This window comes from Lepus europaeus, chromosome 4, assembly GCF_033115175.1.
Source record: "Lepus europaeus isolate LE1 chromosome 4, mLepTim1.pri, whole genome shotgun sequence".
NCBI lineage: Eukaryota > Metazoa > Chordata > Mammalia > Lagomorpha > Leporidae > Lepus > Lepus europaeus.
In genome coordinates this window covers 14,624,209-14,652,182 of record NC_084830.1, presented here as the reverse complement: position 1 = coordinate 14,652,182, position 27,974 = coordinate 14,624,209, and the positions used below count along the sequence as shown (strand labels likewise).

The following is a 27,974-nucleotide window of genomic DNA, read 5'->3' as shown; positions in this document are numbered from 1 at the left end:
TAGGTCTACAGCTAAGCTGTCCTTGCAGGGGCAGCCCCCCTCTCCTGGGGCGGGCATCAGTGTGCACAGAGTGAAGACAGATGCCCTGTTCCTGCTAGGTGACCTTGAGCAGGTGAGTGAACACGCTACACCTGACTTTCCATGCTTTTAAATGGTCATGAGGAAAAGCATCCAGCAGGATCTTCTGTTGGAGATAATACGGCTCCTAGCACATAGCAGCTCAGTGTGACTTCCACCTGCTCCTACCCCAGTCCACTCTTCTCTGGGAGATGCCCCTGTGATGAGCTAGCAGGTAGCCCCTGGGAGTTCTCCCCCGACACCCACACTCCACCTCACTGCTTATGGCGGCGCTCGGAGCCCTGGCTCATGCATTCGGGGCTGGTTCAGGACCATCAGCTTCTCTTAGGTCTATTGAGGAAACATTGCTGAGGGCCACTTTGAAATGAAGGGAGTGGAGACCAAGAGGCCCCAAGGTCAAGGGCTGGCAGAGGGGCCTCCAAGGGCTCAGGCAAACCTGTTGCATTTCTGGGACTGAAAGAGGCAGAATGCTAGTGAGGGGCCCAGAGTCAGCACCCAGGATCACTGGGAAAATGGCCATAGGAAGTGTCGTCCCTCCCTGTAGGAGGCTCTGTCCATGCAGCCATCGGCCTGTGGCTTCCACGAGAATTCCTGCTGACCTCACGGCTTCTGTGGACTTCTGCCATAGGCACAACCATCATTTTAATTACTTTTGCCTTGTTTCAAAAGTGGACATAGAATCACTGTAGAAAATTTAAATAAGCAAAAGTAACCAAAAGAATACCAGTAATTACCCAGGTCAAATGTAACGCTTTGATGTGTGATTTTCTGCTATGTTTTAAATGCACATGTATATGTTTTCACAGAGGAGGTTATATTTTACATGTTGCTTTCTGCTGTACTATTTTAGTTAGAGTGTGTTGTAAGCATTCCTCTTGATGATTAGATACTCATCCGTAAAAAACTTAGCCAATGGCATCTTATTTACTTTTCCTGTTCACTGTTGTACACACATTAGTTCAGCTTTCTTGGTTATATTATGAGCTCCATGGGCATCTGTGGTCCCTAGCATGATGTCAGCCCCAGGGTGGGTTTGTTTATGGATTGACAGCAATGTTTGAGAATAAAAAGTGACATTTGGGGTTGGCAAACCTGGTTTCATACTGAATCTGCAAGATCTTGAAATTGCCCCTCCCTGCCTCCCATCTTTCATTTCCTCCATTACTAGAGGGAGAGCATGGAGGGAGGTTGGATCCAGGGTATTAGAGAGAAGGAAGGAAGTGTTCTACAGCCCCACAGTTTTTATTTAATGAATGCATTTTTTCATAGATACAACTTTAGGAATATAGTGGTTCTTTTCCCCATACCCACCCTCCCACCCCGACTCTCATCCCACCTCCCTCTCCCTCTCCCATCTCCCTCTCCCATCTCCTATCTCCTTCTTCATTATGGTTCATTTTTTAAATTATTTTTTAAATTTTTTGACAGGCAGAGTGGACAGTGAGAGAGAGAGACAGAGAAAAAGGTCTTCCTTTGCCATTGGTTCACCCTCCAATGGCCGCCGCGGCTGGCGCACTGTGGCCAGCGCACCACACTGATCCGATGGCAGGAGCCAGGGGCTTCTCCTGGTCTCCCATGGGGTACAGGGCCCAAGCACTTGGGCCGTCCTCCACTGCACTCCCAGGCCGTAGCAGAGAGCTGGCCTGGAAGAGGGGCAACTGGGACAGAATCCGGCGCCCCGACCGGGACTAGAACCCGGTGTGCCGGTGCCACAAGGCAGAGGATTAGCCTAGTGAGCTGTGGCGCCAGCCATTATGGTTCATTTTTAATTTGATTTTATATACAGAGGACCAATTCCATGTTAAGCATAGATTTCAACAGTTTGCACCCACACACACAACTTATAGAGTGCAGTTTGAGAACAAGATTTGCAGTCGATTCTCATGTACAACTCGTTAAGGACGGAGGTCCTACATGGGGAGTAAGTGCACAGTGGCTTCTGTTGTTCCTTTAATAATTAACACACTTATTTATGAAGTCAGTGATCATCCGAGGCTCTTGCCAAGGACTGCCAAGGCTATAGAAGCCTTCTGTGACCATAGACGCCATTGGTATTTGGACACAGCCATAGCAAAGTGGGTGTTCTCTCCTCCCTTCAGAGAAGAGTACATCCTTCTTTGATGGCCCCTTCTTTCCATTGAGGTCTCACAGAGATCCTCTGTGTAGGATACTTTTTGTCACAGAGTCTTGGCTTTCCATACCTGAAATGCTCTCACAGGCCTTTCAGCCAGACCAGGAAGCCTTAAGGGTTGATTCTGAGGTCAGAGTGTTATTTACAGTGAATGTCATTCTGGGAGTCTTCTGTGGGCTACTTCCCATATTGGACTTTCCTTTCTTTTTAATTCTATTATTATTACCAGGCACTTGATGTTATTTATATGATCACTTTTACACTTAAACCTATCTATATGTTGGAATTTAACATTTAATATGATCATTTTTACAGTTAAGATGGCATTTATATCACTGATTTTTATGGGTTTGGAGCCCCATAACAAGTTTTTAGGCTGTACCCTTAGAAGTAAGTCTGTAGGACTGTATGCAGAACTATACTGCTTTACAATTATAGACTACCTCCTCCCTCTCTTATTCCCCCTCTTTTTTTTAACTGGGATCTTTTTCCAATTGACTTAATATACATATGATTAACTCTATGTTACATAAAGAGCTCAACATATAGTATGAAAAAGAGAAAAGTAAAAGAAAACAAAGTAATAAAAGGATGTACAAAATAAAAAGTAACAATGATAACTGTCGAGGGTCAGTTTATTATTGTGACTGTAGTTGATAATAACATAGCCTCTGTTTGAGAATTATAAGAGAGGAATACGGCTGCATTTTTCAGCCTCCCTTGCTGCCAGGTGCAGCCATGTGACTAGTTTTTTGTCAGTGGAATATAGAAGCACAAGGGTTCTGAAGGCTTTATTTGAAGTTCTTAAGGAACAGGCAGAAAGGATGGCAAGAAGCACCCCATCCACCTTCCTGGTAGTGAGGTTGTAGAAGTGATGGCTGGCATCTAAGCAGCCATTTTGAACAATGAGGTGTATCCATGTTCTGGGAAAGTAAGGCAATAAGACTGCAAGACCCCAGAAACTATGAGTTCCTTGCCAGTCCTGAGGCACCTCTCTGTAGCCTTCATGTATGTGAGAGTAAAACATTTCTATCTCGCTCTTTAGCTAAATCTAACTTTAAGGAATATTCCAATTGCTGCATGTTAGCAGCCAGAAGCCCTATTGTCTCTGTATTCAGCGATCACTTGCCTGTTGGGGCTGTGATTTCTGCTTGGTAACAGAGGTCAAAGACAGAAATTGACTCCGACGTCCCACTGTGTGAACTTTTATGGAGAGAACTGACAAAGAACCAACATCAGGTTCACACTTCTGAAAATCAGGTAATTATTGTGTCTAGTGTGGAAGATAAGAGCAACAAAATCCACATAGGTCAGGAGACCTGGGCCACGGTCTACAAGGCCCATGGGCTGCCACCCTGTGAGCCCCTCTGGTCTCATTCAAATCCTTTCCATTTCAGCCAATTCCACTCAGCATCCTGGCCCCCTTATCAGCTCCCAGATGCTCCAGGCACAGTCCTTCTTTAAAAAGATTTACTTATTTAGAGATAGCTAGATAGATGATAGATAGATAGATAGATAGATAGATAGATAGATAGATAGATAGATCTTCCATCTATTAGTTTACTCCCCAAGTGGTTGCAATGGCCAGAGTTGGGCTGGTCCAAAGCCAGGAGTTTCTTCCAGGTCTCCCAGGTGGGTGCAGGGGCCCAAGCACTTGGGCCATCTTCTGCTGCTTTCTCAGGCCATTAGCAGGGAGCCAGATCAGAAGAGGAGCAGCCAGTTCTTGAACTGGCACCGATATGAGATGCTAGCTCCACAGACAACAGCTTTACCTGCCAAGCTTTAGCACCGGCCCCTCCAGGTAGAATTCTGTCCCAGGCTCGCTGTCTCTCTCTTTAAATATTTATGTATTTGAAAGATGGAGTTAGAGAGAGAGAAGGAGAGGGAGAGGCAGAGAGAGGTCCTCCATCTATTGATTCACTCCCCAAATGGCCTTAATGAATGGGGCAGGGGAAGGCTGAAACCAGGAGCCTGGAACTCCTTCTTGGTCTCATATGTGGAAGGCTGGGTCCTAAGTACTTGGACCATCCTTTGCTGTCTTCCCAGGTGCATTAGCAGGGAGTTGGATCAAAAGTGGAGCAACCGGGGCCAGCGCTGTAGCTTAGCCGGTAAGGCCACCACCTGCAGCACCAGCATCTCATATGGTTTCTGGTTTGTTTCCTGGCTGTTCCACTTCCAATCCTGCTCTCTGCTATGGCCTGGGAAAGCAGTAGAAGATGGTCCAAGTCCTTGGGCCCCCGCACCCACGTGGCAGACTGGGAAGCTGCTCCTGGATTCAGATTGGCACAGCTCCAGCCATTGCAACCATCTGGGAAGTGAACCAGTGGATGGAAGTCCTCTCTCTCTCTTCCCTCTCTCTCTCTCTTTCTCCCGCCACCCCCTGCCTCTCTGTAACCTTTCAAATAAATAAATAAGTCTTAAAAAAAGTGGAGCAGCCGGGACATGAACTGGTGCTCTGATGTGGCATGCTGGTATCACAGGAGGCGGTTTAACCTGCAGCGCCACGCTGGCCACCAGCTCCAGGCCCTTTGACCTTGCTATTTCCTATCTGTTCTTGTCACCCATTCCTTCCCCTTGTCTAAGTCTTTGCTCAGCCATGGTCACGTCACTGAGCCCTCCCGTGCCCACTGCGTTTGATAGCTGGCTCCCCCACTCCCCACCTCCACCCCACAGTTCTCAGCACTAGCCTTCCTGCCTCTGTTTTTTCCTCCATTGCTCACGGTGCCGTCTCAGGGGTCCTACAATTGTTTGAGCAGATCCATTAGGTTCCTCCTCCCCCCCCCTGGAATATAAACTCCACAAAGGCTGGGATTTGTCTTATTGCTCTTCTAGAACATGCTCAGGACCTAGCAGGTACAACATAGGGAAACAAATGGACTCCTGTGTACCAGAGACATCTGCATAGCGAGTGAATATTGCCTTCAAGCACAAACCTTTTGGTCATATGGATACATGATAATAAATATGTTAGTAGATAGATGTTATATCAATTGACTGATAGAATATATTAACATATATGTCTGCACACACACACACACAGGCATGGTTCCTTTTTTCGGTCGGGGAAAGACCCTTCATGGTTTCCCCCACTGCCAGTCAGGACGCACTCAGGCAGTAAATATGCAGTAAAGGGGACAACTTTAACCCCTGGCTTTCCAGAGCAGAGAGCACCTCATTGCCAGGAAGTTTCTGCCTCACTTCTGGTGCTCGCAAGTGACAGGCTGGCCACAGGTGTGGTGCACTGGACAATGAAAAGCCGGGTGACCGTGACTCCCCAGCAGGATGTCAGCCTCTCTGAGCAAGAGCTGGAGCAGGTGTGTCTTTCTCAGAGAGCTGGGAGCTGGTGAATCCCAGTTGCTCCGGCTCTCTTGTGCCCCTGGGTCCTGGCCACTGCCTGCTTCCCACTGCCCTAGGCCACGCTCCCATGCATTACTGGGTTACAGTCACACTGACTTCTTCCTGTCCCCAAGTGTCCATCCCCTGCTTGGCTCAGGGCCCCATTGGCTGTTCGCCCTGCCTGTCTTGATCCCTGAAGTGGGTAGGACTGTGGCTCTGCAAAGGATATGTTCAAATCCTAACCCCGACACCCTGGGACTGAATTCATGCATCCTGATCAGAATGATACAGACACACGGGGGAGGGGGCCGTGGTGGAGTCCAGGAAATGGACCAAGAACTGAGGACCACCACCAGACATGAGAAGAGGCAGGGAAGGAGTCTCTGGCTTCCCCTGTCTCACTTCAGAGCCATTTTGCCAATGGAGAAACTGAAGCCCAGAGAAGTTGAGTGATTTGCCTAAAGTCACACAGCCAGTAAGTGGTTAGTTTCGAAGGAAGAACGGCGCTGCTGGTGTTCTGATGTCAGACTTCCAGCCTCAGGGCGGTGAGGGAGTGCATGTCTGTCTCGTGATGGCAACCACGGGAAACCACCCTCCCTGCTCATCTTTCTTTTCTGCCCTTCACTGCCAGCCACTGGAAGGGGCTCCCCGGAAGCCCCTCCATGTGTGCAGCCACTCCTTTCCTCCTGCTCTCTCCAGCCTGTGAGCACGCGGGGCGCCCTCTCAGCGGCTTCCCTGAGAAACGCGAGCCCCTGCCATGTTCCTGCTACCTGCTGAGTGTCCTCCCCAACACACACACACACACACACACACAGGGGAGCCATAAACATTTGTTGAATGGCTGCACTGCCGTGCAGGGGGAGACTTCCGGACGCACAGAGTCATCTTTCATTGTCTCTGCCTGGGTCACAAGATCCCCAGTGAGAAGGTTGCCTAGGGGCTTCCCCTGGAAATCCTGAAAGTACGATTATTCAAATCCCATCTCCTGGCCCAGGAAACATGAGACAAGAGACTGAGAACCCTTGAGGACTTTCCAAAGTGGGTCTGTTCTTACTGTTGAGTAGGAACGCGTTTTCCTGCTAAAAACACAAACCAGAAATGAGTTTTACCAAGTGGGTAGCAAGCCTTTAAATAGAAAAGAAACTCCAAAGCTGTGAGTTCTCTCACACTCAGCCACCGCCTCCTCTACTTCCTCTCACCCCTCCCCTCGCGGGGAGCTCCCAGTCTTACTTCTGGGCTGTGCTGAAGGGTGGCTGCCTTGCATGGCTCCCCAGATCCTGCTGTTCCTCCCCGCCTTGGGTTTTAGACAGAAAAGTCTGGAAAGTGCCAGCAAGTGCTTCTAAAAGGGATCTCTCCCCAGAGAGCCACCTGCTGTGTAGGTTTGGCCTCTGCTGGCCGTTGCTGATCACCTGCTGAGGGACGGCTGTTGCACTAGGCAGTTCCGCACTCCCTCGCTGCCTTTCCGTCTACACCATTCCAAAGTTTATGTTCACCGTGAAGGCGTCTCTCTTTTGAGCCATTCTAATGATGAAGAAGCAAGCTCAGAGAGGTGAAGTCATTTCCTTCAGGTCACACAGCCAGGGAGTGGTCAAGTCATGTTCATATCCACATTTGCCGGACTCTAATGCCAATGCTTTTGTTATTCATAAAATTCTTAACCAAAACACACACACACACAAAGCATTCACAAACCACAAAGTGCTGTGGCTGATGGCTGATGGATGGCTGTGTGGGTCCCCCTCCCTCTGCGGACCCCGGAAGCACACCATCCTGTAATCATCTGCTCCCTGGGGCTGTGCTGTCTGAAGGACGGACACCAGGCTGGTCGTCTCCCTTCTCCAGCCTCAGTTTCCCCAGGTGTGAAATTAGGACCAAGATTCAGCCCCTCTGCTGCCACCTTGCCCTGACAATCTAGAATGTGAGCATCCTGGGGTGACAGCGGCCACTTCTTCCACACCCTGCGCCCTCAGACTTCCAGGTGTGTCTGGACCATGGCCCGCATCCAGACACCCAAGTCAGGGACCCTGACTTCCCCGTCACTCCTCAACCTCTCCCCTCCTGGAGCCTGTCCTGCTGGGGTCTCTTAGGCTGGCTCCTTACGTGAGCTTGCGCATCTTCCTTACTAAAAACGAGTTAGGGCTCACAGTGAGGCTTCATTAGAGGGGCCGGTAAGCCCTGCTCGATTGCTGGGCACTTCACACTGCGGAGCCCCTGTTCTCCGCTAGGCACATGGGCTCAGATCCAGGCTGTGCCCCTGGACCATGCAGGGCTGTGTGCGGCCAGGTGTGGTGCTGCGCTTCTCCGTGCCTTGTCCAGTGGGCTTAGTGCCAGCCTATCTCTCGGCCTGTGGTGAGAGTGAACCCTGTCTGTCTGCAAAGGACACAACCCATGTGGGACACATGGCAGGTGCCATCTGAGTTGCCATGGTTACTGGCCACCTGACCGACCAGGGGCTGTTGTTTCTGTTCCACCTTTTAAAGATCAGTAGCCTGGACCAAGGCAGATGGCCAGGGCTTGAACCCAAGTTGGCAGGACAATTACAGGCAGGTTCTGAGCCTTCAGTTACACTGACCTTCAAAAGTAAGGCAGCTGTGTGGTTGGGGTCCATAGTTGCCGCCTTGGAATTCTCTAAATTCTGAATTATTTTGCTTGAGTCTGTGGTTGTAAGCAAATTCCTGCTTTTGTCACCTTCTTGTCTCCCCAGATGGGTTCCTGGCCTCCCACTCCCCTGCCCCTGCAAAGGACTCCATTGCCTCTGCCTGTCCTGAGCACCTGGCCTCGGCTGCTGGCAGCGCCCTGGACAGAGCCCTGACAGTCCTCATCTTCCTGCCGTGGGGCAGGGCCCAGAGCACCTGCGAAGGGCTACACTCACCCTACCCACATGGCTGAACCCAAGAGAGTGCAACAATAAACAGCCAGTGAAGAACCACCACGCCACGTCAAGATGGAGGTCTCGGGCCTCAGGAGAAATCCCCTTTCCTTCTCTCCAAACAAGCATTTTCACCATGCACAGTGCCGTGCAGTTTACTGGGGCCTTCACAAAGTTCATGGATGGTACATATGCATGACGAAACTATGAGAATTTCAAAAAAATTCACAACAAAATAATTGTTATCTAATTCCAATTTTCCATGGAGTCCCCCTCTCCACACACGCACCAGAACTCTTTTATTTAAGGAATACAAACTTCATGAATTTCATAAATACAGCTTTAGGAACATAGTGATAGTGATTCTTCTCACTGTACCCACCCTCCCACCCCAACTCCCACCCTTCTTCCTCCTCCCTCTCCTATTCCCATTCTTATTTTTTACTAAGGTCTATTTTCAATTAACTTCATACACAGAAGATTATACTAAGAGTTCAACAAACAGTATGAAAAAAACAACTGTTCCTTAACAGTTTTTTGACTTTCCTTTTGATGTCTTCCATGACCCACTGTTCATTCAGGAGCATGTTGTTCAGTCTCCAGGTGTTTGAACATGTTCTAGAGATTCTTGAGTTGTTGATTTCCAGCTTCATTCCACTGTGGTCAAGAAGATGCATAGTCTGATTTTTTTTTAATTTGCTGAAACTTGCTTTATGGTCTAGTATGGTCTATCCTAGAGAAAGTTTCATGCATTGGTGAGAATATGTGTATTCTGCAACCATAGGATGGAAAGTTCTGTAGATATCTATTAGGTCCATTTGGTCTGTAGTGTCAGTTAACTCTGTTGTTTCCTTGTTGATTGTCTGGTTGATCTGTCCATTTCTGGAAGTGGGGTGTTGAAGTCCCTCATTACTATTATATAGGAGTCTATGTCTCCCTTTAGCTCCCTTAGCATTTCTTTAAATTGCCGGGTGCTCTGTAATTAGGAGCATATATATTTGTTATAGTAACATCTTTCTGTTGAATTGTTCCCTTAATCATTGCATAGTGCCCTTCTTTGTCTCTTTTAACAGTTTTTGTGTTAGTCTATTTTGTCTGATATTAGGATGACTACGCCAGATCTTTTTTGGTTTCTGTTAGCATGGAATGTCTTTTTCCAACCTTTCACTTTCAGTCTGCATGCATCTTTGTTGGCGAGATGTGTTTCTTGTAGACAGCAAATAGCTTTTTTTTTTTTTTTTTTATTCAGGCAGTCTGTATCTTTTATTTTAACTGGAGAGTTGAGACCGTTTACATTCAAGGTGACTATTGATAAGCAACTTCTTAGCCCTGCTATTTTCCCATAAATATTGCTATTTTTTGCTCTCAATTTCCTTTTTACTTGTTTTGGAGATTTTCTGCCTTTCTGTTCTTTCGTAGCGATGAGCATGTTTCTGTGTGTAGCACATCCTTATCCATCTTTCGTAAGGCTGGACAGGTGGTGACAGATTCTTTCAACTTCTATTCGTTATGGAAGGTCTTTATTTCACCTTCATTTGTAAATGAGAGCTTTGCAGGGTACAGCATTCTGGGCTGACTTTTTTTTTTTTTTTCTCCTAAGACTTGGAATATATCCTTTGGAGAATATCTTAGAATATTCTCTCCTAGCCTGTAGGGTTTCTGATGAGAAGTCAGCTGTGAGTCTGATTGGAGATCCTCTGAATATAATCTGACATTTTGCTCATGCACATTTTAGAATCTTTTCTTTATGTTTTACTATGGAGAAGTTGACTACAATTTGTCATGGTGAAGATTTTTTCTGGTCATGTCTATTAGGAATTCTATGTGTTTCCTGTGCTTGGACGTCCCTTTCTCCAAATTAGGGAAGTTTTCTTTAATTATTTCACTAAAAATTATTCCTTCTCTCTTTCCACACCTTCAGGAACTCCTGAGACCTGTATCCATTGGTCTCCATCACTGTTTTTTAGTTTTCTAATTTCTTCTTTTTTTTTTTTTTTTGATCTGACTGTAAACTTTCCAGAGGTTTGTCTTCTAACTCTGTTATTCTTTCTTCTGCCTCACTGGTTTTGTTGTTAGGGATTTCCATCACATTTTTTATTTGTTCTATTGAATTCTTCATTTCCAATATTTCATTTTGATTTCCCTTTAAAATCTCAATTTCATGAGAAAAATGTTCATTCATGTCAATTTTTTGAATTCCATTTCTGGCATTTCTTTAGTTTCTTCATTTTCAAATTCTAGTATTGAAGTGTTGTTGTGTTCCTTTGGGGGCATCATGTTATCTTCCTTATTCTTGTTTCTTGAGTTGATGTGTTTACTTTTAGGCATTTGTGGAGTTACTTGTGGGCATTTTTTTTTTTTCCCTGTGATAACTTATCTTTGGACTGTGACTCTGTGGCTTAGTGGAGTATCTGCTCTTTCAGTGAATACCTTGAAGTATGTGCTGGGTGTGGCACTGCTGCTGTCTGGTCTCATCTCTCAAAGCTGGTGCTGAGGCTCTCTGGGGCTGGGTGCCTGAGTTGTGCATGTCTGCATCTTCCAAGTAGCTCCACAGTGTCCCTCTAATCTGCATGGAGTTTCCTCTGCTGTTTTCTCCCTGACTCTCCCCTGAGATTGCACTCTCTCCATTTTTTTTTTTTTTAAACTCTCTTCCCCTAGACTACAGCAGTAAGCTCCCTCCCTATTCCACCATCTTGGTGCCTCGCCAGTACAACTCTTGTTTGAAAGAAAGATCTTGACTGGGGCTGACATTGTTGGAATGTGTGTTTAACCACCACTGGTGATGCTCACATCCCATCTTGAGTTTTTGAAGTCCTGTCCTATGTAGCCAAACTCTCTTGCAGGTTTAGTTGTTTAGTGCATTTTGTTCAGTTTTGAGTCACAGATGGAGACAAAGCCTTTTGACGAAGGCCAGAAAGGTGGCACTTTGCCACTTCCTACAATGAGATTATCCCCCAAATGTCCTAAGGTCTCGCTAAGATTTGCAACCAAAATGTGAACCGCAACCATAGCCTTGTTTGCTGTGGGGGAATCTCGTTTTTTCCTTCTTCTGTGGCTGGATGCTAAGACACAGCGAGTTGTCTTTAAAATATGCTGTGGGCTATCACTTTTGCAAATGTGGACATCTCTGCATGGCCAGCAAGGGCTGGAGCCAGGCTGCGGTCTGTAAGAGGGACCATCAGGCCAGCCGGAGGCCCGGAGAGGTCTCAGCAGCTCCCCCCTGAGAGCAGACTTTGCACAGCCTGAGGAATGGAAGATCCCAGCCTGGCAGGGCAGAGCCACAGCGCGGGAAGTGGGAGGAGGCCTCATTGGCTCTGTGCCATGGGAAATAGAGGAAGCTCCCCACCAAGAGCAGGGGGAAGCAGCAGGTGGAAGTCGGTCCCACAAACCACACACATCCGAGTCTGTGAGGAGCCTCAGCACAAAGGGAATAGACCATAGGCTCTGCTTGGAGCCTTGTCTTCTGCTTCCATGCAGGCCACAGCACATGGTGAAGATGGAACATTCCAGAAGGGCTGAAGACTGAAGGAGAAGTCTGCTGGGGAAGGCCAGATAGGAAAAAGGTGGACATTGGACAGGAAGGTGGGGGACAGTGTGGCCCCGGCTTCATTCTTGAGTTAGCCCGCTAACTTCCTGTCCACAGCTGCTGGGGGCACTTTGACACCCTGAGGTGCGGCAGGCTGCACTGTGGAACCACAGAGGCTCCCTTGCTTCTTTATGGTTTGTAAGTCCCAATGTCAGCGCTGCCCCAGAATCGCCCTCCCGACCTGCCGCTCCGCCCGGGCCTGTGTCTGTTTCTCCGTTTCCAGCAGAAAGAGCAGGGGAGGGTGCGGCAGTCTGGGGTTGTGCTTCCCTTTTTTCAGGTGAGTTTTGCCACTTCTTGGAGAGGAGCCTGATGGTGAGAGGGGGGTCAGTGCTCTGTCCTCGCAACGTCCAAGCGAGCCACTTCTTATTTACTTGTTCCTATCGTTTTCTGATAGCTGCTGACATTTACTGAGGTTTTTTGTTGTTGTTTTGTTTTTTTACAGGCAGAGTGGACAGTGAGAGAGAGAGAGAGAAAGGTCTTCCTTTGCCGTTGGTTCACCCTCCAATGGCCACCGCGGCCGGTGCATTGCGCTGATCCGAAGCCAGGAGCCAGGTACTTATCCTGGTCTCCCATGGGGTGCAGGACCCAAGCACTTGGGCCATCCTCCATTGCACTCCCGGGCCACAGCAGAGAGCTGGCCTGGAAGAGGGGCAACCGGGACAGAATCCAGTGTCCTGACCGGGACTAGAACCCAGTGTGCCGGTGCCACTAGGTGGAGGTTTAGCCTACTGAGCCACGGCGCCGGCCGACATTTACTGAGTTTTAACAGCTTGGTCTCTCACTCTACCCTCTTCATACACTCTCACTGTTAACTATTTGCTGTGTTTCTGAGATATCATTTGCACACAAGAAAATATAAAGAGGGAGGTCAGCACTGTGGCGCACTGTGCTAAGCCAGATGGGCAACACCAGCGTCCCATATTGGAGCACCAGATCAAGAACCGGCTGCTCTGCTTCTGGTCCAGCTCCCTGCTAATGCACCTGGGAGGGCAGCTGAGGATGGCCCAAGTACTTGGGCCCCTGAGATCCATGTGTCAGAGCCAGATGGAATTCCAGGTTCCTGAATTTAGCCTGGAGCAGTTGAGGCCATTTGGGGAGTGAACCAGCAGATAGAAGATTCTCTCTCTCTCTCTCTCTCTCTCTCTCTTTCTGTATTTCAGATAAATAAATAAGTCTTCATAGAAAATGTAAAGATCTTAAGTACAGAAGTAGGAGAGTTTCCACAAATGATCCACCCATGTCCCATCACCCCAAAATAGGACGCCAAGACATCTCCATCACCCCGGAGCGTTTGCCTTCCCTCCTACCTGCCCTCACACAAAGGCATCCACCACAGATTACTGCTTTCCTTGATCCGTTTTCTCCATTCTAGAACTTCTTGGAGCTGGAATAATTTTTGTTCTTTGTGTCTGGCTTTCTTCACTGGGCCTGGTAACTAGAGATTCTCACAGGCTGTTGTGCATCTCAGAAGCCCTTCTTGGTTGCTGTTCTGTATTCCACTGTCAGACACCTGCACTCTTTTTTTTTTTTTTAAGACTTATGTATTTATTTGAAAGACAGAGTTACAGAGAGAGGTAGAGACAGAGGGAGAGGTCTTTCATCCACTGGTTCACTCCCCAGATGTCCGTATCGGCTGGAGCTGTGCCGATTCGAAGCCAGGAGCCAGGAGCTTCTTCCGGGTCTCCCACGTGGACACAGGGGCCCAAGGACTTGAGCCATCTTCTACTGCTTTCCCAGGCCATAGCAGAGAGATGGATCAGAAATGGAGCAGCTGGGACTCGAACCGGCACACATATGGGATGCCAGCCCTGCAGGCGGCGGCTTTATTGGCTATACCACAGCGTCCACACCTCGCCTGCACTCTTTGTCTTTCTGTCTCCTGGTGACATTTGGGTTGTCCTCAGTCTGTGGTGAGGATGAGTAAGGCTGCTGTGAGCTTTTATGAACAAGACTTTTTATGGATATGTGGTTGTGGAAAGTACCTAGAAGTGGAGTTGTTAGGTCCTATGCTGAGTGTCTTTTTTAGCTGTATAACTGCCAAGCAGTTCTCCCAAGTGGTGCATATATCAATTTTTACTCCCAGCAGGAGCGCATGAGAGTTCCACAGCCTCGTCAACACTTGGTACCAACAGTCTTTTTGATTTTGGCCATTCTAGTGGGTGTGAAGTAGTATTTAATTTTGGTTGTAATTTGCATTTTCTGATGACTCCTGGCATTGAGGACTTTTTCATGTGATTTCTGTTGTGAAGTGTCTGTTCAAGTCTTTTCCACTCTTGGTGGGATGGTAATTTGCCTTTTGTTATCTTTTAAGACTTATTTATTTGAAAGGCAGACAACAGAGAGAGGGAAGACAGACAGACAGACACACGCACACCCATACACACACAGGTAACTTCCATCTGCTGGTTCATTACCCATAGGGTCATACCAGCCATGTCTGGGCCAAGGTGAAGTCAGGAGCCAGGAGCCATATTTTAGTTTCCCACATGGATGGCAGAGGCCCAAGTACTTGTGCCATCACCCACTATCCTAGGCTCATTAGAATGAGCCAGGCTCATTAGAATGAAGCTGTATTGGAAGTGGAGCATCCAGATCTAGAACAAACACTGCAGTATGGGATACTGGTGTCACAGGCGGTGGCTTAACACATTGGACCACATCGCTGGTCCCTGTCTTTTATTATGGAGTTGCAAGAGTTCTTTACATATTGTGGGTACAAGTTCCTTGTCAAACATATGTGCTGCAAATATTTTCTTCCAATCTGTACCCGTACTACCCTTTTAAATTCCCCAGCAACACTGTGCAGTAGATATTATTATCCCCAGCTTATCTCATAAAAGACAAAACCAAAGCACAGTTGTTTACGCAAAATGCCCATAGTCGGGGCTGGCGCTGTGGTGCAGCAGGTACAGTCACTGCCTGTGGTGCCAACATGCCATATGGGTGCCGGTTCAAGTCCTGGCTGCTCTACTTCTGATCCAGCGCCCTGCTAACGGCCTGGGAAAGCAGCAGAGGATGGCCCAAGTGCTTGGGCCCCTGCACGCATGTGGGAGACCTGGAAGAAGCTCCTGGCTCCTGGCTTTAGCTCTATACAGTTGCAGTGGTTGCGACCATTTGGAGAGTGAACTGGTGAATAGAAGATAGCTCTCTCTCTCTCTCTCTCTCTCTCTCTCTCTCTCTCTCTAACTCTGCCTTTGAAATAAATAAAATGCCCCTAGTCACACAGCTCCCCAGTAGCAGAAGTGGGATGTGGTCCCCTTTGCTTTGTTAGAGCATGGACATCCAGAAAAATCCCAGAAAGCGTCTTTCTGTGCACAAAACCTCGTATGTATCTGGCGGCCTGAAGGTGTGTGGTCCTCAAGACAGTGCCCGGCTGGGTTATTTCAGTTCACACTCGCTGCCTGTGTCTTGCACATACCAGACCATCCTGGGAAGTCGCCGGCTCCCAGAACCTGGTTGGGAGCACGCTCTTCTCTGGAGGATGCCATGTGGCTTGGAGCTGCTCTGAGGAAAGACAAACTGTGGGCATTTTTACAGGCCTCTGAGGATGCTGGCAGGATCACCTCGTGCCAGGAATAACAATGAGGGGCCCAGGCTTGCTCACTGCCAGCACTGCTCTGGGAGGCATCACTAAAGGACAGGAGCCAGGATGAGGGGGAGGTGCAGTGGGGGGGGGGGTTGCTGTGCAGGGATGCGTTGTCCACAGCTGGCTCAAAGAAGGGCTGTTGGGTGCCCCCAGGGACTTCCCCTCCCTCTCTCCTCTCTGAGCAGGAGTTGGGGCCCCCATGACAGTCACAGCAAAGGGCTGTGAGGTAATGGGGGGGGCAGAAATAACGTGAGTGGGAATAAAAAGCCTTTCTGGGTAGCCGCAGTGTGCCAGGCAGTGCCCACGCTTGGTGTCCCGAGTAGGTGCCAGATAGTGTAGGTGACTTTGCACTTATTAGCTCAGTCCTCCTAATCCCCTCTACAAGATAGGTGTTATTAAAATGTCCACTGGAGCAAACTGAGGTTCAGGGAGCTCAAGTGATTTGCCTAACGTCACATCGTTTGTAAGTGGTTGAGGTTTGAATAGGGTTTAGCTAATTCTAAAACCTGTTGCTTAACTGTTATGCACTGCTGCCTTTCTATTCAAAACCTTGAGCCAGATTCCTACTTTGTGCCATGCACTGAAGACGGGCATTGGACAGGGGAATATAGTCTTGAATAAGATCTGGCCCTGTCTTGGTGGCCACCACAAGAAATGTCCACATCCTAGAACCTGTCCATAGGACCTCAGTTGGAAAAAGGATGTTTGCAGGTGTGATTAAGGATCTTGGGCTGAGGTCACCCTGGGTTGCCTGGGAAGCCCTACACCGGTGACAATGCCCTCATGACAAATGTCCTTCTAAGAGACAGAAGAGGAGAAGACAGCGAGAAAAGAGGGTCCGGTGAAGAGGAGGCTGTCTGTGATTGAAGTTGTGTATCCACAGGCCAGGGAAAGCTTGCAGTCCCTGCAGGCCGGAAGATGCAAATGACTCTCCCCTGGAACTTCCAGAGGGAGTCTGTTCTGTTTATTAGCAGTGACGTCACAGGTCCAGCACACACTCGAGAGGAAGGGATTACACAAGTGCTTGAATCCTTAGGGACAGCAACCACTGAAGTCATTTTAGCTGTTGCCTACTAACACCGTGCCAGGAGGCCTGAACCACACCAAGGCATCCAACCACTGGCTGCAAGAAGGGAATGAACATTTATTAAGAACTAACATTTACTGTGTATCAGCTGCCACGCTAGATTCTTTGTATAACTTCCATCATGCAGTATCAGCTAACCCTCCTGTGACCTTTGCAAAGGGAGGGAATTAGGGGTCAAGAACGTAGCCAGTCCCTACTAGCTTATCCTAGTCAGCCAAGTTTTCTCAACTGATGGCTGTTTCATAATCAGTTGTAAATAATTTTGGTGTTTTTGCATAGTTTCTGACTCAGTAGTTTTAGGGTCAAGCTTAAGAATTCCCATTTCAGGGGCTGGCACCGTGGCTCACTTGGCTAATTTTCCTCCTGCAGCGCTGGCATCCCATATGGGTGCCGGGTTCTCGTCCCGGTTGCTCCTCTTCCAGTCCAGCTCTCTGCTGTGGCCTGGGAAGGCAGTGGAGGATGGCCCAAGTCCTTGGGCCCTGCACCCGCATGGGAGACCAGGAGTAAGCACCTGGCTCCTGGCTTTGGATCGGTGCGGTGCACCGGCCATAGCGGCCATTTAGGGGGTGAACCAATGGAAGGAAAACCTTTTCTCTGTCTCTCTCACTGTCTAACTCTGCTTGTCAAAAAAAAAAAAAAAAAAAAAAAGAATTCCAATTTCATACAAAATCCAGGAGAAGGTGGCAGTTCTGGATTGAGCACTAAGCATTTGAACCAAGGGAGACTCAATGATGCAACAGGAAAGAACCCCTAAAGTTTCCATTTTTAATAAACACATCAAATGTGTTGATCAGGTTGCCATCCTTTCAGGCTGGATGGTCCTCCTTACTACAGCCCTGCTATTTGGAGCGTCTGGTCTCCCGAAGTCCCCACAGCAGGGAAAAGAGAGGTCAGGGGGTGTGCTGGGAAGACTTTGTCCTTCCAGGAGAAGAACTCAGTCTCATGACCCCAGACTAACAGCAAAGGAGGCTGAGAAATGGAGCCCTCCCTGGAGAAAGACATGGTATGATGGGCACACACTGGAGTTTGAGTTCAGGTGGGACTTTGTCTGGTCTAGGTGTTTTCAGTGAGTTTTTTCATTTTAGCCAGAGTTAAAGAAATGTGTGTGTGTGTGTGTGTGTGTCTGGAACTGAGAAAGGAGAAGAGGAAAGAGATATTTCTTAAGTTCTTCAGCTCCTTCTCCTGCCAGCAGCCTTATCCCTCTTAGGGGTACAGGTACTCAGCTTAGCAGCTGCAGCACTTCGGAGATTCCCAGTGTGTGTGCAGGGGATTCTTGCATAGTTTGCACCCTTAACATCTGATACATTGTTGGGCCCCATGTCCAGTATTTGAGGAGCCTTCAGGCTGTGGACTCCAAGCCACAGACAGGCTCTGAGCAGAAAATAGGTTCTTCCTGCCGCTGCTCCCCTGCTGCTCAGGCTGCTGCACATCCAGGGGCCTTGCACATTGTAGTTTCCAGCTTCCATGCTTTGGCATATGCTGTGACATCTGCCTAAATTCCTTCTCTTCCCTCCAGAGACTACACACAAATGACACCAGCTCCGTGAAGCCTTCATCAATCAGTCAAATAAATATTCATCTTACCCTTATTCTGGTTCAGAGCAGAGACATGCCTCCTGTCACAGGCCTGTGTAGACTCATGCTGTCTCTCCTCATAGACTGAGAGGACTTCAAGAACAAGACTGCGTGGCACCCTTTCCTGGCCACCTCACTACCTGCAAGGTTGAGTTCAGAGTCTTCTTGAGACCTGCAACCTCCCCCACCCCCCAAGACCCAGAGGTGATGCGGGCACCCTGGGGCGTTAGTTTGAATCCCATGTCTGCCACTTGTGGCATGTATGACTTTGGACAAATTGTTAGCTGATTATGCCACAGTTTTCTTGTTTGTAAAGTGGGGTCATCATGCTGTGCAAATTTGATGACATAATAAATGTAAAGCCCTTCAAGGGGCTGGCTCTGTAGTGTAGTGGGTAAAACTGTCTTCCATGGTGCTGGCATCCCGTATAGATGCCAGTTTAAGTCCTAGCTACTCCACTACCGATCCCAGCTCCCTACAATGCACCTGGGAGAGCAGTGGAGGATGATCCAGGTGCTTGGGCCCTTGCATCCACATGAGAAAATGGGAAGAAGCTCCTAGCTCCTGGCTTAAGCCTGGCCTGGCCCAACTTTAGTCATTATGGACATTTGGGGAGTGAACCAGTAGATGGAAGACCTCTCTCTCTCTCTTTGTCTCTCTCTGTGTGTAATTCAGCCTTTCAAATAAATAAAAACCTTCAAACGGCACCAGCTACATGGCAAATACTCAAGAAATGCCAGCTACTCTTCTGTTATGACTCCTTTTTTATTGCCTTGTTACTATAACACACACCTGCTGTACCAACTTACTTACTTGCTTACTGTTGTGGTGGCCTTGTATGCCCCTTTGTGTCTGCACTAGATGAGCCATCTGCTGACAGGTTCCTGTCTCACCTGTGCACTCACTCACTCTGATTCATTCATTCATTGCGCCAAGTCTTTGGTGAGCTCACTCCCATTCTTGGTAGACTCATCTCAGCCACCTCTTCCTGTCCCTTCCCACTGGGTTGACCACAGTGGTTTTGAAGCTATGTTTATTTTTCTGTACCTCTAAGAACAACTTGAGAGCACAAAATACATCCCCTTCCCCCTGGAATTATTGCTCGGAACTCAGTTTCTATTATCTGGACTGACACATAGTGGGGGCTTCGTGAACATTTGTTGAATGAATACATGAATGCCACTTACTTCTGTGTTGTATTCAGTCACGCTGGACTCTTGTTTTTCTTGCACAAAATCAAATAATTCTGGATTCATATTCTTTACGGGGCCTGGGTTCAGGAGGGTTACTTTCAATCAGCATTTCTGGATTTTGCCACCTTCTGAGCCAGAACTTTTTGCCTGGTCCAGCTTGATCAAATTTAAGATGATGGGAGGGGCTCCTCTCTGAATAATGCAGGAGGATGTTGTGTTTCTTGGTCTAACTGTAGGGTCCCACATTTGCTGGTCCTCTAGAGAGTGTCTGTCACATCATCTTCACTCCGGTGCCTTCATGAATGCCTGCTACCAAGGATGGAGGAGGAGGGTGCTTTCCTACACTGGCTGACATCCTTGACATGAAGATCTGGAATCTGATGTTTGACCCACGGTCTAATGGTGTGGATGGTAACATTCGGCCAGAACAGTCCCTCAGGCTTTTCTTTCATGCATTTGTCTCTTCTCTTCGGCAGCTAAGGTCCGGTTTTGATTTGCAAGCTGGCTCTATAAATTCACCTTCCCCCTCTCTGTCGCACCTCCTTCAGGGACTGTACGTGGCTGATTCCCGAGGCTGGCAGGAATGGGAGCGTCACTCTCCCAGGGGCTGACCTTCCTGCAGAGGGGGTGCCGTGTGGGGCTGCAGAAGGGCGGAGTCTGGGTTCCATCTCAGGTGGCCTCCTTAGGGGACCCTCTGGGCCATTGTCTATTGATTCCATTGAGGAACTGCAAGCGATTTTACTGACTTCTTTGTTTCCAATACTATTTTTAGAAGATTTTTGAGATATCCTAGTTTTTATTCCTTCTTGTCAATTGTCATGCTTAAGGCCATATGTATTCTATGTGTATCTACTTTTCTTCCTCCTGTGAGGCAAAAATAACCCCAGTTGAAACTTTAATATGTGGCAGAGCTTTCCTTGATATTTTCACACCTGTTGTCTCACTTATTCTTTGCAATCATCCTGCTAGGTGGGGATTATTAGTTCTGTGTTACAAGCAAGGAGATTGCAGCTTAGGGGTTTTGATTTCACAGAGCTAGTGAGCATCTTTTCGTTACTTAGAGACTATGTCTGCCTCTTTAACTTCTTGGTTCCTTTTCAGCCTATTTTGCCATTTGATTTCTTCTGTATCGCACATTGCATGCCCTGTACCGCTGTGATTGTATTTCATGGTCTCTTATAATAAATGCTTCTGCGTGTGGGCTCTAACGCTAATTTGTTTGTAGTTATTATTTCCCTGAAGGAAAAATTGTCCATTTATGTTACTCTCCTTTTATCCTGGCAGACCCTTAGGGGCTGATTCGCAGTGGCTCTTTGGGAGCAGATGTAACAGAGAAATCAATACAGCCGTTAGATTCATCCATGGCAACCCTAATGTCATTGCGTCTCCTGGCCTGCAGTGTTGACAGAGACAGCAGAACCAGGAGGAGGGGAGATGCTTAAAAGATGAGACGGGAGCCTGTAAAGTGAAGGGGAGAATTAAAACCCCACGGAGCCTCACTTAGTGCACAAGAAATTGTAGGCTCTTACCAATAGCATAATCAGGTCTTCTCTCAGAGAGTGTAATGGCCTGATGTCAGGCCTGGACAAGGGGAAGGTCCACAACACCCGGGCATCCTGGGCCCTTCAGAAAAATCCCATCAGCAGCTGTGGGGAGCAGCAGCCTGAGCTGGGACTGTACCTCTCTTCTTTAGGAGCCAGGTGCTCAGCTCTTCTAGAAGGGAAGCGAGGGTGGGCAGATCCCATGTGATTTCTGTAGTGCAGAGGCCCTCAGCTTATATCATGTCACTGTCATTATCACTATTACTATTTCCTCCACAGGGGAAAGGACGTGCTGTTTAAGCGCAGTAGTTGGTCCATGGAAAGCACTCAAGATGTGTTTGAAGTCAGTGCTGGTCTCCTTGATAGAACACGCGCAGTTAACAATGGTTGTTGAGCATCTTCTAGATGTCAGGTCCTGCTGTAGGGATGGGGCATCATGATGCGTGCATTCAGGGAACTCCTTTTCTAGTAGGCACTGGGAGTTCAGCTAAGTGAATAACTTGAGGGTTTTTTTTTTTTTTTTCCCCTGCTTCAGACATGGCTCCCAGAATCTCTTCTCTTCCTTTGTGCAGAGCAGTGATTCTCATCCAGGGCATGGTTTGACCACTCTCCAAGTCTTCTAAAAGATGTGTGGATGTATTTTTCATTGTCTAAACTTGCTCTTGTTGGGAGGACAACAGGGTGTGTGTGTGTGTGTGTGTGTGTGTATGGTAGAGGCCAGGGATGCCATCAGATATCATACCATGTGCACAGCACAGGCCAGCAACAAAGAATTTTGCAATGGGTAATGCCAATAATATAGAGGGAGAGAAACCCTGGTGGATACAGCAGGGACTGCTTGGTCAGGGACTACATTTCCCAGCATCCCTTGTTTCTTGATATAGCATGTAAGTAGATCTTACCACCAAAAAGTGAACAGGAGTCCTGTGCCTAGGTCCAGGAGTAGGGCTTTAGGAAGTGGAGGTGGTTTTTGTCTTTCCTTGAAGAGAACAAGGTTTCAGGTAACAGTGGAGTGACCTGGGGCTCTAAGTCACCATATGGAAGGAAGCTGTCTACCAAACAGAGACACTCCTCTTCAACTCTCATCTGAATATGAACTAAGATTCTGTTGTGTTTTAGCAGTGGTGCATTTTGGAATCTCCAGGAAATAGTAATTTAACCCACCCTAACTACTGCCAACACTAAGTCCTGTCAATAGTTCTTCAAAATAAGGAAAGCTAACAAGTATTGGGCACACACTTTGAGCCAGACATTGAGCTCTCTTTTATCTCCATACCAATGCTCTGCAATAGATCCTCTTAGTATCTCTGTTTTACTGATGAAGAAACAAATGCTCAGTGTTAGCAGGGCAGATGAGTATCCTGTGCCAGTTCTGGTCCAGATTCCAGACTCAGCTGCGGGACAAGTTCCTCTCTCCAGCATTAGCATCACTTCATTTGGGCACTGTGCTCTCCCTGCAGGGTCGCCGTAACCTTTCCCTCTTCCAAACACTCCAGAGCGAATGGCTTTCTGAAAACTAAATCTGGGTGTGCTTCTGTCCTGCCTGTTTTCATTTAGTGTTTCCCACTGCCCTCAGAGCACAGGTTCCTAGCAGGTCTGAAACGTCCTTCTGGGATCTACCCCAGCCCACCCTGCTCCCTTCATCTCCTGTTCCTTTTCCCTCTCACCACACATCCCAGGAGGCTAATGCACACTCAACAGCAGCACAAAAAGAACGGATCATTATTATTTTTTCATAATTATTCTTGTACCATAGAGGGACCATTACAGTATCAAGCTTTCTTCTTGGATTTTGAAGAGTTCCAGAAAAGGTGGTTTGACCATCTCCTAGGAACTGTGGAAGAGATTGTTAGATTTGGTGGGGGGGTTCGTTCTAACCAGATATTGCTACAGTTCTTCACAACACACAATTGCGTGATGTAAAGTGAGTTCAGTTTTTCAACGTAGTTCATCTCTCAATTCTGTTTATTTTATTTAAGACTATATGAGCTTTGGAAAGTTATTTGGCATGGTCACACGACAACAGCTTTGCTCCTAATTATACTCCCTAGAGAACGCTCATGTGCAAAGGAGAGATGTGGTATTTGTAATCGAAAAACAGCCGAAGCAAATGTCCATGCGCAGGAGAATAGGCACTAAATACACACAGAGAGTCTTACAGAGGAGTACATCTGAATGAGCCATGGCACATGTGGGAAATATAGATGAATCTCAGAACCCTGATGTTAAGCATAACAAGCAGTCCAAAGGAGGATAGTATAGTATGATACTACAAATAATGTGCCAGTCGGAGCCCGAGTAGGAAGCGGACAGATGGAATTATAAAGAGATAGAAAAGAAGGGGTCATTTATAAGGCTGGCAGGGGTGGTTGGTTATTTGATGGCCACATATTCCTCCCAGCCCATTGTGCATTCCCCCTTTGCTGCTCCTTCCCTCCAAATGTGGAATCAATTTTTCCAATTTCTTTTAATCTGTGCTGGGTTTGTGACTTGTTTTACTTGGGGGTGAATTCCAGAGGCCTTTCAAATTCTGTCCTTACCCTCTTGTAATGTTTCTGACATCATGCAAAGATGATGTGTTAGCCTGCTGGAGGCCTTTTGGAGGAGAGAAAGACCCAACAACCATCAGCCAGCACTACTCGGGGTGATGTTAATTGCCTGTAACTGTACAAATGAGCCAATCAACACCACGTTAAGCAGAACTGCCTAGCTGAGCCCAGCTGAAATCACCAATCTATAGAATTGTGAACAGACCTTGAGGTGGTTTGTTAGGAGTATACAGTCAACATACAAGAGTTAAGGGGCCAACAAGACGTTCTGAGGCCTCCAGGAACTAGCAAGATGTGAATTACCTGAAGGACAAGTGGAGCCACAAAGGACGGGCTCTCAGGCAGGCCCCAGAACCACAGATCTTCAGAGCCATGGAAGGGGTGGAGCCGGGGAAGAAAGCCAGAGTGGGAGAGATGTCTTCTGTTGGGGTCTGGCTTCTTGGGTACAGGAACGGATCTGGGTAGGTGTAGAGGGCAAACAGAGAACGAACAGAACGTATGAGCTCTTCAGAAAGTTCCAGTGTGTATTATGGAAAACTGTGCATGGATTTCAAAGTTCCTTGCACCAAAATAAACTCACACCTCTTAATTCCATTTCCCCCCAGACTTTTTGGAGTACATGAGTGTGTCGTTCCTGAGCAGAAGACTATCATGGTGTTTATGGGAAGAAGGAAGGTTTTCTGGCAACAGCCCTGCGACGAGTCTTATTGGAAATGGACCCTGCAGCCCCAGTCCAGCCCTCAGCACCGCAGCTGCAGCCAATACACTGCTACCTCATGAGAGACCCTGAGCAGGAACCACCTAAGCAAGCCACTCTCACGCTCCTGAATCATGAACAATGCCTACTGTTTTAATCCCTCATTTTAGAGTAATTTATTGTGTAGCAATAGATATTAAATAGAGTAGTTCCTGGGGCCCACGTTGTGGATTCCTGATCCAGTTGGGAAGGCAGCAGAAGATGGCCCAAGTGCGTGGGATCAGAAGTTGAGCAGTCAGCACACAAACCTGTCCTCATGTGACGCCACCGTTGCGTTGCCAGCATCATAGGCAGTGGTGCTGCACCACAACCCCAGCCCATGGGGCTACTAGTAAGTAAAACAAGGAACACAAGCACTGTGTGCTCTATTGGTCATCCTGATAACCAAGACAGCTACTAAGCGACTACCTTGTGGGTAATGAATACACTGTGGATACATTGAACATAGGGGAAACTCAGAATGGAGCAGGACAACATGGGCATGGAATCTGCTTAGGATGACATGCAATTAAAGCTTAGGAATTAAATATTCTGGAACTTTCCATTTAACATTTTTTTTTTTTTTGGATCACAGTTCATCTCAAGCAACTGAAACTGTAGAAAGTGAACCCAAAGATAAGCTAGATGAGCTGTGTAGCAGCAGAAGTGGGAAGGGAGGGAAAGGAGTGTTAATCAGGCTTGCCTGGCACCTAACCCTATGCCAAGTTCTTTTGCAGAAATCATTTATATAATTTAAGTCCTTACAACCTCGCCATGAGAGCCTGGGCAAATCTCCTTTCATACCCAGAGGAGAGGGCCAGAGCCTAAGTGGTTTCCCAGGCCCTGTACTTGGACAGGGGCTGTTGAGTTTCAGACTCAATCTGTCCACCTCCAGCATCTGGGCCTGGATAAAAGACCCTTTCTGGGACCATGGCAGGCAGATACGTTTTCCCAAACCTCTGTGTTCATTGGTCCCTCCCTCCCTCGGTGTCTCCCTCCTTTCTATTCCTTACAGTTGAAGTTGAGGGAAAAGGCACCAATGCTCTCTGCAACATGTTGGCCTAAAAGGCATGTTGAAGTATGGCAGCGTGAGTGAGGCAGGTCTTTTCTTTAATAGCCCCCTCCCCCACCCCAGCACCTGGCATAGGTGGCAGCCACAGGGCTCTGGTGATTGATAGGAGTGTTTTTCCAATTCAGCTGTCAAAGCCAGGGCAATCATCCTGCCTCCTGCTTGGAAAGTGATTTACAATTTTCCTCTTTGGTGGCATCCCAAGGCAAACAGACACTTTTGTTTCCATGGAGAACACACTCTTCCCTCTAAGGTCGCTTGGGTGCCCTTCCTCCCTGCCATCTCTCCTTCTTCCTCCCTGCTTTCCTTGTTTGACAGCTCTCTCTCTCTCTCTCTCTCTCTCTCTCTGTCTCTCTCTCCTTTATTTCCCCCCAGTTTCTCTTGAGTTCTCCTCCTTCCACTACCAGCGGGAGCACAGTGGTTGCCTCTGCCCTTGCCCATCTGTGTCCCAAGGCCAAGCTTCCACTTCTCCTGCTCTGCTGGAGGGCTTCTCAGACTCCTCTGAGCACTGAGAAATATCCTCCTCGGCCTTTGGGCTGTTTTGTTCCTTGGAACTTGTTTCTCAAAGAGCTCAGAGCAGGGGGTGAGAGCCTGCTCGGTTGCTTCAACCTGGGTCCTAAGGCCACGCATCTGTGCAACCTCAGGCATCCTGTTTCACCTCTCACTTTCTTCACCTGCAAAATGACAACAACCTTCCCAGGAGTGGCCCGAGATAGTTCAGGGGAGTGTACAAATAGATGGCTTCCTGTGAGTCTACAGCATGTCTCTGCCTTCTAGCCCTGAAGTTTACGGAGCAGCTCCTAAAAGCCCCCAAAAGGCATAAGGGGATCCCCTGTTGTTGAGGCCAGTGCTAGCAGGCCCTGTGTAGGCTGGGCCGGGTGGAGAGGGTGGGGCCCCTCTGGGGCCACTTTGTACCAAAGTTGTAGGGCTTCAGAAGTGCCAGTGACCTAGTGCCAGCAGCGTCTGGGTGCTTGGAACAGATAGGAAGTTGCAGCTCCTTTAAGAAACCGCATTTGCTCCCTGTGAGTGCGTGTGTGCTATTGCCCATGGGTGGGTGAGCCGGCAGTGTTGTGTCAGGTCACAGGCTCCCGCTGCAGAACAGGGATCTCTGACACCGGGTCAGAACATTAAGGTGTTCAGCTCTGTGCGGATGAGGCTGGGCAGCTCAGTACCCCTAAACACAGCCCCCTGTCCTCACATGGCCAGCCTGGGGTGAGGCCTCTGCCCTGGAGTAGATCTGTATCCTTGTGGCCTTTGTCTGCTCTAAGTCAGGATTGGGGGTCAGGCACCCAAGTTCAGGCTTTCCTGTATTTCGAGAGTTTTGGTCCTACTTCCAGGTGTGTTCTGCACAGGTAAACACACGGACATGCACCACACAGGAAGGGGGGGATGCTGGAGGAGGCCTTGGAAGAACAGCTAGGGAGTGGGACGGAGTCCTTTTCTCTCTCCTGGCAGAAGTCCTCTAGTTCCTCATGCAGTGGGACTGGGCTGTGGGTTGCTCTCAGAGCACTGTACAAGAAAGACACAGTGGAATGACAAGCAGTGCAGCTCAAGCAAGGAAGAGAAGCTGAGCCTCCTCCTTCCTCCTTTATTTGCCCGTTTAGTTCCTCGTAGGGAGAAGGCAGGAACATGGAGAAGGCGATGAACAGTGGCAGATCACTGCCTGTACTTCAACTGGCTTCAAATCTTATCTCCCATAGTCCTCACCAACAGCTCTTTAGTAGGCTGGTTACCGAGACTCAGGTTAACAAATTTGCCCAAGCAGGGAGCAAGATTTTGAACTGCAACTGTATAGTTCAATTCCTAACTCTGTGCTCTTTCCAGCAAACCCCATTGCCTACATGAGTCTTCTACAGAGAATATAGCATTGTGGCCAATGGGCTTCTTGTCAAGGATCATAAACTTGGAATTCAATCTAAAGTCACTATTATTCCAGGAAAAAAAAAAAGAAAAAGAAAAACCCTGATGCCTGGCTCTTTTGAAAAAAAAAAAAAATTGCATGCCTTCCTAAGATGGGCTATTAATATACATTGTCATTGACATCAGTCTTGCAGGCTGGTTCTTTGGGAGAGCCAGGATGTTGCTGATTTGCATACTGCTTTGCATTCATTTGCATTCTCTCTCCATATGCAAAATCAAACACAGTTAATTAGTGCAACCTTGTTACAATGAGAAGCAGGCCCAGCCTTCTGTGCCAGGGCAGATGGAGCCCAGAACAGGGACTGAAACAACCCAAAGCCAGTCACGTCCTGGGTTGGACACGCCGGGAGGCTGGAGAGAGACACACACAGCCTGAATGGAAAGCAGCATAACGAAGTCTCGCTATTTTTCGAAGATTGTCCCTTTGAAGTCGCTGTTGGGGGTGGCAGTGGGGTGGGGGCAGGGGAGGAACAGAAGGGGGGCCGGAACTTTTCTTCAGGCAGCATTTCATTGCAGACAGAGCACAGGGTTTAGCTCCCAAAGGCCTCAGGTGAAATCGAGATTGAATTTATTTGGCTTTGCCACTCTCCAGCTGTGGGAACATGCGCTTCGTGGGCTTCAGGGATTCAACTGGGCAAAATGGAAGGGAATGCACTCTGCAGATATTAAAGTGCTGTGCAGATGTGGGGCCTCTTGGCTGTGCCACGTTGCCATGGAG

The 27,974-nt window shown here is 48.0% G+C and overlaps 1 long non-coding RNA gene across 1 annotated transcript; it reads left to right on the top strand.

The window, feature by feature from the left end:
- Nucleotides 1-19: 19 nt before the first annotated feature.
- On the top strand, nt 20-27,685 carry LOC133757520 (uncharacterized). Its single transcript, XR_009865685.1, has 3 exons — nt 20-112; nt 8,250-8,599; nt 24,137-27,685. It is a non-coding gene; the product is annotated as an uncharacterized LOC133757520 (long non-coding RNA).
- Nucleotides 27,686-27,974: the final 289 nt, after the last annotated feature.